Source organism: Rhinolophus ferrumequinum, chromosome 7 (assembly GCF_004115265.2).
Source record: "Rhinolophus ferrumequinum isolate MPI-CBG mRhiFer1 chromosome 7, mRhiFer1_v1.p, whole genome shotgun sequence".
Lineage (NCBI taxonomy): Eukaryota > Metazoa > Chordata > Mammalia > Chiroptera > Rhinolophidae > Rhinolophus > Rhinolophus ferrumequinum.
Window position 1 is genome coordinate 53,743,370 of NC_046290.1, and position 12,133 is coordinate 53,755,502.

General features: G+C 35.3%; 1 protein-coding gene across 2 annotated transcripts in view; it reads left to right on the forward strand.

The window, feature by feature from the left end:
* Positions 1 to 68: 68 nt before the first annotated feature.
* The window catches only part of XRCC4 (X-ray repair cross complementing 4), a 297,733-nt gene continuing 285,668 nt past the window's right edge, over positions 69 to 12,133 (forward strand). For both annotated transcript variants that reach the window (XM_033110629.1, XM_033110627.1), the window contains exon 1: positions 69 to 130. The gene's annotated coding sequence lies outside the window, so the exon portion shown is untranslated. The remainder of the gene's footprint in view (positions 131 to 12,133) is intronic.

Consider the following 12,133-nt stretch of genomic DNA (forward strand, 5'->3'; position numbering starts at 1 on the left):
CTATCGGAAAAGGCGGGTTTAAAAGACATCATGCTACCGTGCGGAAGTAGATGACGCTCTGATTGGCTGCGGGACGTCAGCCTGTGGGAGCGGGCCTTTTGGAGGAGACCGGAAGTGGAGTCACTGACAGGTAGGTTTCGGAAGTGGGGAGTACCTCTGTACAATATTAACTGTAGTCCGGTCCTTCTTTTTTTCTTGTTCTTTCGTCCCACCCCTTTTCTTTCTAATTTTTTCCCCCTGTTATTTCCCACTGGAACTCCGTAGTGCGTGGACATTTCCCAGCTCTAATCCCCCTCAATGTGTAAGCTACTGGGCCCTCGGTTTGTTGCCTGTCGGAGATGGCTTGGGTTCCCTGGCATTAACCACAGGGCCTGCACCTGCTGGGCGTCCTTTTCAGTTTCTCCCGTTGCACCCGAGGGGTTCTTTGGATTGCAAAGCGCCTTTGAAATTCCTTGTAAAATTCTGGGATTAGGAGGACACTTGAGTCTGGATGGTTGTGTTGATAAGCTGTTTGATCATTTCCCTAACACTGGCCTTTTCTCTCTCCCAATCCCAAATTTGTTGCACACTGTCAGTGGGTTGCATCTGGGGCTGAAACATTCTCGGCCCTTTGGGATCAGGAAAAAACTTTCTGTAGTAATAAATGAAAAGGAAAAGCCCTTTCCTGAGTTCAGTAATTATTTCTCTAGAGAAGTGATCCATCAGCAAGACAAATCACATGCCAGCTTTTTCTTTAAATCAGTAGTGTTATTTAACTTCCTCTAATTTTAAAATCCCATTAGACGAAGCTCTATCCCCGCCCTCCACCCCCTCCCCGTTTTTGTCTTTGTATATTCTAGATGGAGAAACAGACACGTTGACATGTTCAGTTTGCATAGTTCTTGGGAGTTTCTAGAAGTCGGAGGCGCAGAGTTTATACTTTTGTCCCCTTAAGTGAATCAGAAAATTATGGCAACTCTTTGGCTCCAAGTGTATAGTTAATTTTTTCTCAGGCCGCAGAGGGTTCTTTTCAGAATGTTGTTTTTTAAATACTTTATTAACTCAGAAAGTGAATTGAAAAAAATAAGGAAGGGAAACTCATATGAGTTGTTGATTTATGTGGTGTATATGGCCAAACTATGAGACCCTTCTATATTTACTGCAACACGGTGATTAAACATTTGGATTGCTGCTATCTGTGATTACATTGTTCACTACAACAGACAAAAAAAAAAAACACAAAAAATTGTAACTACTTTGAATCTATTGAATTGTCAAGAGTTGGTCAAATATACACTTTTAGGAAGTATTTTCTGAGCTTTCTTCAAGGGAAAATGAGAGTGCAGCAGAGGAATAAAGATGGCCTCTTGGAGAAATTTAATGTTCTCCAAGAAATTTAATGTTCCTGCGAGAGGGGATGTTCCTGCGAGAGGGGAATAAGAAATGTATCAAAATGTACTGTACGTTCCTCCTATCAAAAAAGCCATTTAATGCTCTCCCTTGTAATTGCTTTACATTATACCTAAGTCTGGCCATTCTAATTAATCTTGGCTTAGGAAATAATTTCCAAATTAACCTTGGAAATTATGTTGTGCGACTCATCAAGCTGGCTTCTAACGTAATAAATGTGTCTGTAGACTTTATAACTGCTTTTGCTTTCATGTGAAGATCATTTGGATCTTTATGAACACTTAGGGTAATATACTTCTGTGTGAAGCTGTGAAGCTACCTATCAAGAGCACCAGGAAACTGGAGTTGTTAAAGACCAGAATCGATTTACCATATTTATGGATTATAATTAATTTTAGGCCATGAAGTTTTATATATTTCAGCTTCAAACTAGTAAAGAACAATGTTTGCCAGTTATTTTAAAGTTATCCATAGAATAACACAATGGTTTATTATGTATTTATTTATTTTCATGTAACAGCAAACAAAGGTAATCTGATCTGTGGTGAGAGTCTGGGGAGGTTGTCATGGAGCTACTTGGTGGTTAAGCACATAAACCCCCTGCTTTTGGTTTTCACTGCTAATAAACTCATTTAAGTACTAGCTCACATCACTAACTAGAAATCTCCTTTCTGGCAGCTCTGCTATGGATTCTCATTTATTACTAAAGCATCTCAGATCATTTTCTTAACAAAACTAAACTCTGACGGTGTCATTCCTTTGTTCAAAAATTATTGCCTCTCCTGCATCTAGAGAGTATTTTAAACTTTGGTTTCATGGGTTCCCTAGAATTTTATGTAAAAATAGCACATATTTATATTTTTCTGTGGAGAGATTGCATAGGCTTCTCCAGTATTACAAAGGTTAAATACGTTAATACAAGTAAAAAGTATTTGGCATGCGGTAAGCACTCAGTAAGCATTGCCTATTGCTGTGTGCCTGGCTTTTTGTTTCACTAAATTAAAAACTCCTTGAAGGGAGGGATATTGATGTACAGCTGATTGACTTCCATGTTAGCATGCAATAAAAGGTTTTTAAATTAAATTGGTATTGCTTTTATACCACCAGACTACTTTCTCCCCCTTTTCTCTTCTTACTTTGCACATAGTATGGATAGTGTTGAAGGTTTCCTTTTATTTGGTTTCCCCTTTTCTTATTCACTGATAGTCACATATATTAAAAGACAATCGTTTTACTTAATAGCTTGTTTTCTCTGATCCTCAAATAGCCTTTATAGTCTTAGGTTGAGGTTCTTTGTATTCTAGTGTTTGTCCTTTCCTCACCTCTTTTTTATTCTCTTTCCTCATGGGTCTTAGATTAAGATACATAAAAGTTTGTTTTTGACTTGCATGTTATTTCTTTTGCCTTAAGAAATAACCTTTCTCTACTCCAACCCATTTATTTGCTCTTCTAAACAAATATCCACAAGGAGTTCTCTGTGCTCCAAATCCCAATTTCTTTTTTTTTTTCCCTATTCTTTCTTGTGTGGGGGAGGAACAAATTTTTCCTCCTACTCTTAGAAATTTCTAATGGCTGGACTTATAAATTAAAATAAGACATTAATGACCAAACTGTACTTACGGGGATTTCGTAAGAATATGAGACAATGATGTAGATGATATTGGATCTGCCGGCAGTTTCTGGGTGTGGGCCGGGATCCCATCTTGTGAAGCCGAAGAATGGACACAGGGACCAGGAAGAGGCAAAAAGTTTTAAAAAGAGGATAGTTTATTTGAGGCAGGAGAAGAGGTTGCAGCTCCCGAGTGGGAGGGCGTCCCGAATGAGGGTGCCCACTGGCTAAGGCAAAAGGCTTTTACTTTTATACTTTCCCCTGCCTACTTGGGGCATGGGGCCGGATCCTTCTAACAGAATTCATCTATCAGGTTTGTCCTGTTTGCTTATCCTGAAGGGATTAACAAACCAACCCATTCCTATCTATCAGATCTGCTCCTTTGTCCGGCCAGAAGGGATTTGAGATTATCTATTAACCTTAAGGCGTATTCTCATGTCTCTGTCCTGGAGTGAAGGAGACATTCATTCCAGGGCCTGGAGTTTCAGGATATGGCTGTTTTTTTTGTTTACTCCACCAGGGACCCCCCTGTCTACCTAGCAACCATACTAACTAACCTGTTTCAACAATAGGGGACAAATTGGGGAGTTAAGGCTTATATGCCATCTTGAGCTAAGGAGAAGGGGTAAGAGGCAGTAGTTTGGGACTTCATAGGGGATAAAGGCAATTCACATGTTCCCTAAATGAATGTTTAGAAAAGAAAATGTTCCCTAAATAAATGTTTGCTGGGCCATCTTTAACTACGGGATGCAGAGAGGACCTTGCTTGTTTCCTTCCTATACCACTCTAGTTCATTTTAAACTATAGTTTTCTATGATAGCTCCCTTCCTGGAACAGGTCCTCTCTCTAAATTCTTTTGTCACTTAGAGGGAAGGTTAAAGGTTCTTCCCAAGTCTTTTCTTTTTTAAAAATAACCAATTTAAAATAATCAGTATCCCAAAAGGCATATTTTGGGGTGACAAACTCTGCCTGCCCTCACTTTAGATCTTTTCAACATGGCTATTGCCATGCTCCTTTGAAATGTACGTTATTGTCACCAGTGATCTCTAAGTGCTGATCATTCTGTCCTTACAGTATTTGATCTATAAGCAACCTTTGATACAGTTGATCACTGTCTTTCCATGGTATGTTTTCTTCACATGATTTCTAGGAAATCACATTCTTGATTTTCCTTGTACTCCATTGGTTGCTCCTTTTCAGTCTTCTTTTCTTTCTGATCTCTTATTGTTGAAGTGCTCCAGGGCTTAATCTTTAGTTTTTTTTTTTTCCTCTGTCTACACTTCCTCTTGATAATATCAAGTCTTAATGACTTTAAATACCATCTGTGTACCTAGGACTACCAAATTCATATTCCTAGTCTCCTCTCTTTCTGAACTCCAGATACACATATGCAGCCTCTACACCTCCACTTGTTTACTTAAAGATATTCAAAGTTAAATGTCACAAACTGAACTTCTTTCCCCTCAAACGTGTTCCATTCTTTCTCATCTCAGTTGATGGCAACTCTATACAGCCAGTTGCTGAAAATTAAATATTTGGAGTCATCCTGGACTGTTTTTCTCATATTCCATCAAATTGATCAGCAAATCTTATTGACTCTATAGAATGTATCTCAAATTTGACCGTTTCCTACTATCTCTGCTTTTAGTACACTGATCATCTCTTGCTTGAATTACAGTAATAATGTTTTAGCTGGTTTCCCTGCTTTCTTCAATCCTTGCCTCTCTACAGTCTATTTTCAGATACTTTTAAAATGTAAGACTGATACTTTTAAAATGTAAAAAAAAAATTGTATTGAAGTGTAAGATTCTAAATGCAATGTGTTATCCTAGCTTGGGTCCTGGAATAGACAAAACACATTAGTGTAAAAAGTGGTAAAATCCAGATAGTCTGGAGTTCAGTTACATACATGGTTATGTAAGATGTTAATATTAGAGGAAATTGGGTGAGGGGTATATGGGAACTCTGTTTCACCTTTGCGACTTTTCTGTAAATTCAGAATTTTATTCCAAAAAAAAGTATTAAAAAAATGTAACATTACTTCTTTGCTTAAAAACCTTTATGAATTCTCATTTGACTCATGGTAAAAGCCAGTGTCCTTACACTGGCCTACAAGACTGTGTGACCTGGTTTCCCATTACCTCTCTGACTTCATTCCTTTGTATTCTCTCCTCTCACTCTGTTCCAGCCATACCGGCTGCCTTGTTTGTTATATATACTAGGTTCACTTCCATCGTAGGGCCTTTGTACGTGCTGCTTCATCTGCGTGGAATCCTTCTTCCCAGACATCCACACAATAATTCCTTCACCTCCTTTATGTATTTGCTCAAATGTTACCTTTTCAGAAAGCCTACCTGAACCTCCTATTTTAAATTGCAGCTTTGGAACGATCTGACTCCTCCTGTTCTCCAACTGGCCTCTACTCCCAATTTCCTCTACCTTGTTTTATCTTCTCCTTTTACTATAGCACTTATCACCATTCTGTATATTTTACATGCTTATTATGTGTATTTTTAATTGTTCGTCTTCTATTAAAAATGTAAACTCCACAAAAGTAGGAAATTTTATCTGTTTTGTTCCTTTATTCCAAGTTTTAATACACTGTCTGAGGCAAAGAAGTACACATATGTTTTGGTTGAATGATTGAACTAGATGGGTATATGAATTTGTAATCCTTGAATTGTAATCAGTCTGCAACACTGACTTGTTTATCATTTCCACATATCATGCTATTTCTTGCATCCAAGTCTTTGCTTATACAGATTCTTCTGCCTGGAATGCCTCTCCTTACCTTTTTCATTCCACCTCTAAACCATTTTCACCTTTTAAGATTCATATCTTAAAAAAATGTAATTCAAAGAAGCCTTTCCTGGAATGTCATGCTGGCTTATGTGCTACTTTTCAGAGGAGCTCCCACCCTGCCTCTGCACTTGACAAGCTTGGGCACTAGAAAGCTTGAAATGTATCCTACTCATCTTTGGGATCTGAAAGCCTGTACATAGGTAGTCAGTGAATGTTTTAATGCATTAATGACAGGACCAAAGTCACTCAGCTCTGAAGTGGCAGAGTTTTGATTTCAAGCCAGCTCTTCTGAGTGTAAAATCAATGCTGTATTTACTATACCTTGTTTTCTAGGAAAAAGGTGACTGTCTTTAAAATAGTAGAAGGATTTTTTTTTTTTTTTATACAAGTAGGAGGTGGTTAATGTGTTTTATAGCCCTGGGCAATATTCTCCTTATCATTTGTGAAGCTGCCAGTGCTAATGAGAAAGTGAGTTGTGCTTTTTCCTAAGACACTCTCCGAAATCAATAAACAGAAGGTTATTATAGTCAGCAAATTTTTTATTTTGATGGAATTGGACTCTTTTTGGGAGAAAACCACCATTGAGTCTTTCATTGCCTAAATGAAGAAACCCATACTAGAATTCTAAACTGCTCCTGAAGCATTCATGCTTTTATAGATGCCAGTACTGCCCATAGTTGTAAATTAAGCTTTTGCTTGTGTGCCATTGGGGAATCCCAGGCTATTTACAAGATATTGCAAAGATTTTCTCCCAGTAATATGGAAATTTGCCTTAACTCTTTTGCTGCGCTACTTGATTTCAAGTTTTTTTTCCTTCAAAATGTGTCATAAATCCACAAAAAACAAAAAGTTGATATTTTGACTATTTTGTGCATTTAATAATAACAGTTTGAACTGCTTTGTATATAAATGACATTTTTATGTATAAAAATTTCAGTTATATTCGTTCGTATATATCCGACTGTTGTGGCAAAAGGGTTGAGGTTGAATTAATAATGATTAATTTGTTAACTTATCAAATACCTTTGATAGTAGGCATTCTGAATTCAAACTGTCCTCTGAATATCATCATCATTGTAGTCTGTAAACCAATCTTTTATAATTTTGCCTAGTCTTTAGAACTAACAAACAAGGAAATATTTAACTATAAATTGTGAAAAGGTTTTAGTGGCTTTCAACCCAGCAATGGGGTTAAAAATGATGACTAGGCTTGAAATTAAGTAATCAAAAACAAACATTACTTGGAGGACACTCTGAATTTGTTCTTGATTTCTTTGAGCTTTACTCACCCTGCAGAAGTGACCAAAATGATGAAATGAGCAAGGAGCTTAATCTGGTCTTCGTGTGAGAGGATGCTTTTAGCTTTCTTGTGGTTTTATCTGAACAGTTAATGAGACTCTTATTGAATAAAGAAAGACCTTGCTTAGCTGGAACAGAAACAAGTGGCTGCTAGGAAATGAGATGCAGCCATTGTTGAAGAGACTCATCAAAGTCCTGACAGTATAAATATTGACACGCTGAGATATGTCAATATTTACCAAGAATTTGGAAGTTGCCAAGTTCCTGTTTAAGAAATATGACCCTAGCACTGAACGCAGTATATCAATAAATAAGGAACATGTCCAAATGAACAGCTGCTCAGAGAAAATAGGATAACATCTGTCTAAATGTAGGAGCACTCAAAAAGTTAAATTTAAAAAATTTATTGATGCTTGTTTGCTAATTTGTAGGTAGATGCTTATACAACATAGTATATTGATATATTCCATATGTAGGTTTAACTTAAGTGTTTTTTTAAAATGAGAGCATGGTTGTAATTTATAACTTTGTAAATTAGTTGTGCTATGATACTCGTATAAATTGAATTTAAAAAAACTCTTGTCCTAATATTATGTTTAGGGCCCAACCTCTTCATTTTAAACATTATTCTTAAAGAAATTGGCTCAAGTCATGCCTTAGATTTTACTTTCAGGAATTACAAGTTTGTGCTCTGAGAATTTAGCAATAGAGAAAACAAAAATTTTCTGGAGTTTAAATGTGATGAGGAAATCTGACAATTTTGTCTTAGAAGAAAATCCATGCCATAAAGAGTGAGTGAAGTCTATATGTTTGGTTGAAAATGACACATCACCACTGTTAATTCCCATATGAATATCACTGTAATATAACAGAGCATTTGATTCTAAGTAGAATGACATTTGAAACTTTTATATCAAGTCATTGGAACCATACAATCTTACACTTGTTTTGTAGACTTCTAGAGAAGGTTAAACTTTACATTTTTTAAATGGCAGTCCTAAAACAGTCCTAGAAGTTCATAAACCATGGGTATCGGGACTGCTCCTCTCATTGCTTCTCTTTTCTGATAGCAGAGATTGATGTTTTTTATTTAGTAATCTAATCATAAAGTTATGTTTATACTGTGAAGAATGGATGCAAAGTACAATTGAGGTCATATATTCTGTCAGAAGCTATATTTGTTTCTATAAATACTTTGAAAAACATGAAAAAACACATTTACTTAGAGATTCATAAAAAGTTTTTAACCTATTTTCAGCATGTTAACAATGGGAGAGAAAGAAACACAGTTTTAAATTTTAAATTCATTGATCTCTCTTTTAGAGAGAATTTGCCAATATTTTGAGATAAGATGTTGAGTTTTAAGGAGAAAACATTAGACTTCTTAATTAGTGATTTTTAAAACTTGGAAAACAGTTTTTGCCATGTAACTAGGACTTGAACCTTTATTTTGAATAGACATATCGTGATTTTTCTTTTTTAGAATTATTGGAGCCTTATGCAAAATATTCACCAGTTGTCTTCTTGAACCACCTGTTTGTTACCAGTTATTTATTATGGAGTGATAAAAAAGTTGCCCAGTATTTTCAAAATGTCATGTGTTTTAGAGTTGATGAGAGTATAAGCATATTAAGTTGAAAATGTAAAACTTCCTGTTTGGTGATGACTATTATGAGTTTAATATAGTATTTCCCAAAGTATGTGGTATACATACCACTGACTGAATATGCACATTGCTTATTTACAACTGTTTTGCAGGTCCTATTAGACAATTGAGGTTCAGAGAATGAAATGATTTGCTGACGTCCACACAAGCAGTGAATGACAGGGAGGATCCATCCTGAAGTCTGTCTGAATCCAAAGCTTGACACAAGTAGCTGAAGCAAAAGGGGATTTCTTGGCCTCACACCTAAAACATCAATGGTTAGATCTAGATTCTGGTGCTGTTGGGATCAGTTCTGAGCTGCTGCCCACCCCTCAGTTCCACTTTTTGCTATGCTGGTTTTGTTGTCCACAGCTCCAGTTTCAGTGTCATAACACCACATTATGTAGAGAAGAATCTATATCCTTTATTAAGCAAATAAAAGTCTTGGAATTAAACCTCACTGGTCTGAGTTGTCGTAACTTGAATCATGTGCTCATCTCTGATTCAGTCACTGGAGATGAGAATGTGATGTTAGGTTAGCCCAGGTATGTGTTCTACTCCTGGAATGTGGGACCAATCTGCTTTCCCCAAGCCTGTGGACTTAGAATAGTAGAGGTGGGGTCACTCAGAGTTTTGTTGCTTCAAGCAGGGGGAATCTGTATTGGGTAGCAAAAAATCAACAAATTCTCTCCAAATATTGGATGAATGAACAACTTTAACCTGAATTGCAGTGGGACATGGATCATAACATTGATGGTACTCTTTGACCAATGTTTAGTGATAGTAGCTAACAATGCTATATACTTCACTTGGGAACCGGTTTTTTAAGGATCTGAGAAGGAAAGTATAAGCAATAGTTACTCAAATTAGGGCAGATTAAATGAATTCAGCCATTTAAGTTAGGGTCACAAATTGATTATGTGCCATGAACTATAATAGATATTTGATTCACATTGGCTAGATAAAACAATCCATGATGTTATGATTCTAATGATATAGCACAGAATGGGAAATTTTGTAATATATTATTACTTCTGGTTTTTTATTGTGCATATTACTTAGAATCATATGAATATACATATGAAGTGGCTCATATATTGAATATTTTGTTATATTTTTACACATTTTGGCCCTAAGAATAAGTTAGTAATGCTTAGCCAATAAATATTGAAATACTTTCAGATGTTTTTGATTATCAGCTTTTCAGTTGATTATTCAAAATGTTTTTTATCGTTAGTATCTTTTGATTCAGTGTCACACTACAAAATTCACCCGTGCATTATGCACCAGTTTTCCTGGTGTAATGCTTATCAAATAAGAGTGTTTACCAAGGAGCCAATACTAAGTCTGAGAGTTCTTTAGGCAGACTCCTAAGTATTAAATTATATTAAATTTAAATATTAAATTTGAAGTATTAAATTATATATTTAAGAATACATTTCTAATAGATGACTTTTTCTCTTTTTAAAAAGGTACCTTATAACAAATATAATCAGGCTGAATTTCAAATAATACTTTTTGAAAACTTTTCCTTTATACATTTTATTATGGACAATTTCAAACATATAAAAGTAGAGAAAATAATGATTCCCATTTACCCCAGCACAATAAATATCAACTTATACCCATCTCATTTCATTTATATCCTACTCAAATTTTTCTCTTTTCTAAATTATTATTTTTCTTTTTTAAATTGAAGTAAAATTGCTATATAACATTATATAAGTTTCAGGTGTGCAACATTATAAGTTGAAATCTTGGACACTACAAAGTGATCACCACTAAAAATTTAGATACCATCCAACACCATAAATTTACTCTCTTTCATCTATTTTACCTACTCGCCTACCCATCCTTCTTTCCCTCTTGTAACCACCAATCTGTTCTCTGTATCTATGAGTTTGTTTTTATTTTTCAGATTTCACATATGAGTGAAATCATATGGTATTTTCTTTCTGTGTTTGACTTATTTAACTTAGCATAATACTCTCAAGATCCATTCATGTTGCAAATGGCAAGATTTCATTCTTTTTTATAGGATAGTATACCATTGTGTGTGTGTGTGTGTTTATATACTTGTATGTATCACATCTTCTACTCACCTATCAATGCACACTTAGGCTGTTTCTATATCTTGGCTATTCTAAATAAAACTCCAATGAAAATAGGGATGCATATGTCTTTTCAAATCAGTGTTTTTATATTCGTAGGATAAATACCCAGAAGTGGAATAGATGGATCATTCTGTTCTTAAATTTTTGAGGAATCTCCATACTCTTTTCCACAGTGGCTTCACCAACTTACATTCCCACCAGAAGTGTATGAAGTTTCCCTTTTCTTTACATTCTCTCTAACACTTGCTATGTCTTGTCTTTTTGATAATAGCCATTTTAACAGATGTAAGGTGATATCTCATTGTGGTTTTGATTTGCATTTATCTAATAAATAGTGATGTTGAACATCTTTTCATGTACCTGTTGGCCTTTGTATGTCTTTGGAAAAATGTCTATTCAGATCCTCTGCCCATTTTTTAATCACATTGTGTGTGTTTTTGTTGTTGAGTTGTATGAGTATTTTATATATTTTGGATATTAACATCCTATCAGATATTTGACTTACAAATATTTTTCCTATTCAGTAGGTTGATTTTTCATTTTGATGATGGTTCTCTTCGCTGTGCAGCAGCTAATTAGTCTGATGTAGTTCCATTTATTTATGTTTGCTTTTGTTTCCCTTGCCTTTGGAGTCAGATTCACAAAAATATCACTAAGACACATGTCAAGGAGCTTATCACCTGTGTTTTCTTTTAGGAATTTTATGATTTCAGGTCTTACATTCAAGTCTTTAATCCATTTTGAGTTAATTTTCAATTTTTATGTATGATAAAAGATAGTGGTCTAGTTTTATTGTTTTTACATGTGACTGCCCAGTTTTCCCAGCACCATTCATTGAAGAGGCTCTTCTTTCTCCATTCTTGATTCCTGTGCCATAAATGAATTGTTCATATATGTATGGGTTTATTTCTGGGCTCTCAATTCTGCTCCATTGGTCTGTGTGTCTGTTTTTATGCCAATACCATGTTATTTTGATTAGTATAGCTTTGTAGTTTGAAATAGGGGAGCATAATTCTTCTAGTTTTGTTTTTTCTCAAGATTACTTTGGTTATCGGGGATCTTTTGTGGTTTCATACCAAGTTTAGACTTATTTGTTCTAGCTCTGTCAAAAATGCCATTGGAATTTTGATAGGGATTGCATTGAATCTGTAGATTGCTTTGGGTATTATGGACATTTTAATAATATTAATTCTTCCAAGACATGAACATGGAATCTTTCCATTTATTTGCATCTTCTTCAGTTTCTTTCATTAGTGTCTTACAGTTTTCAGTGTA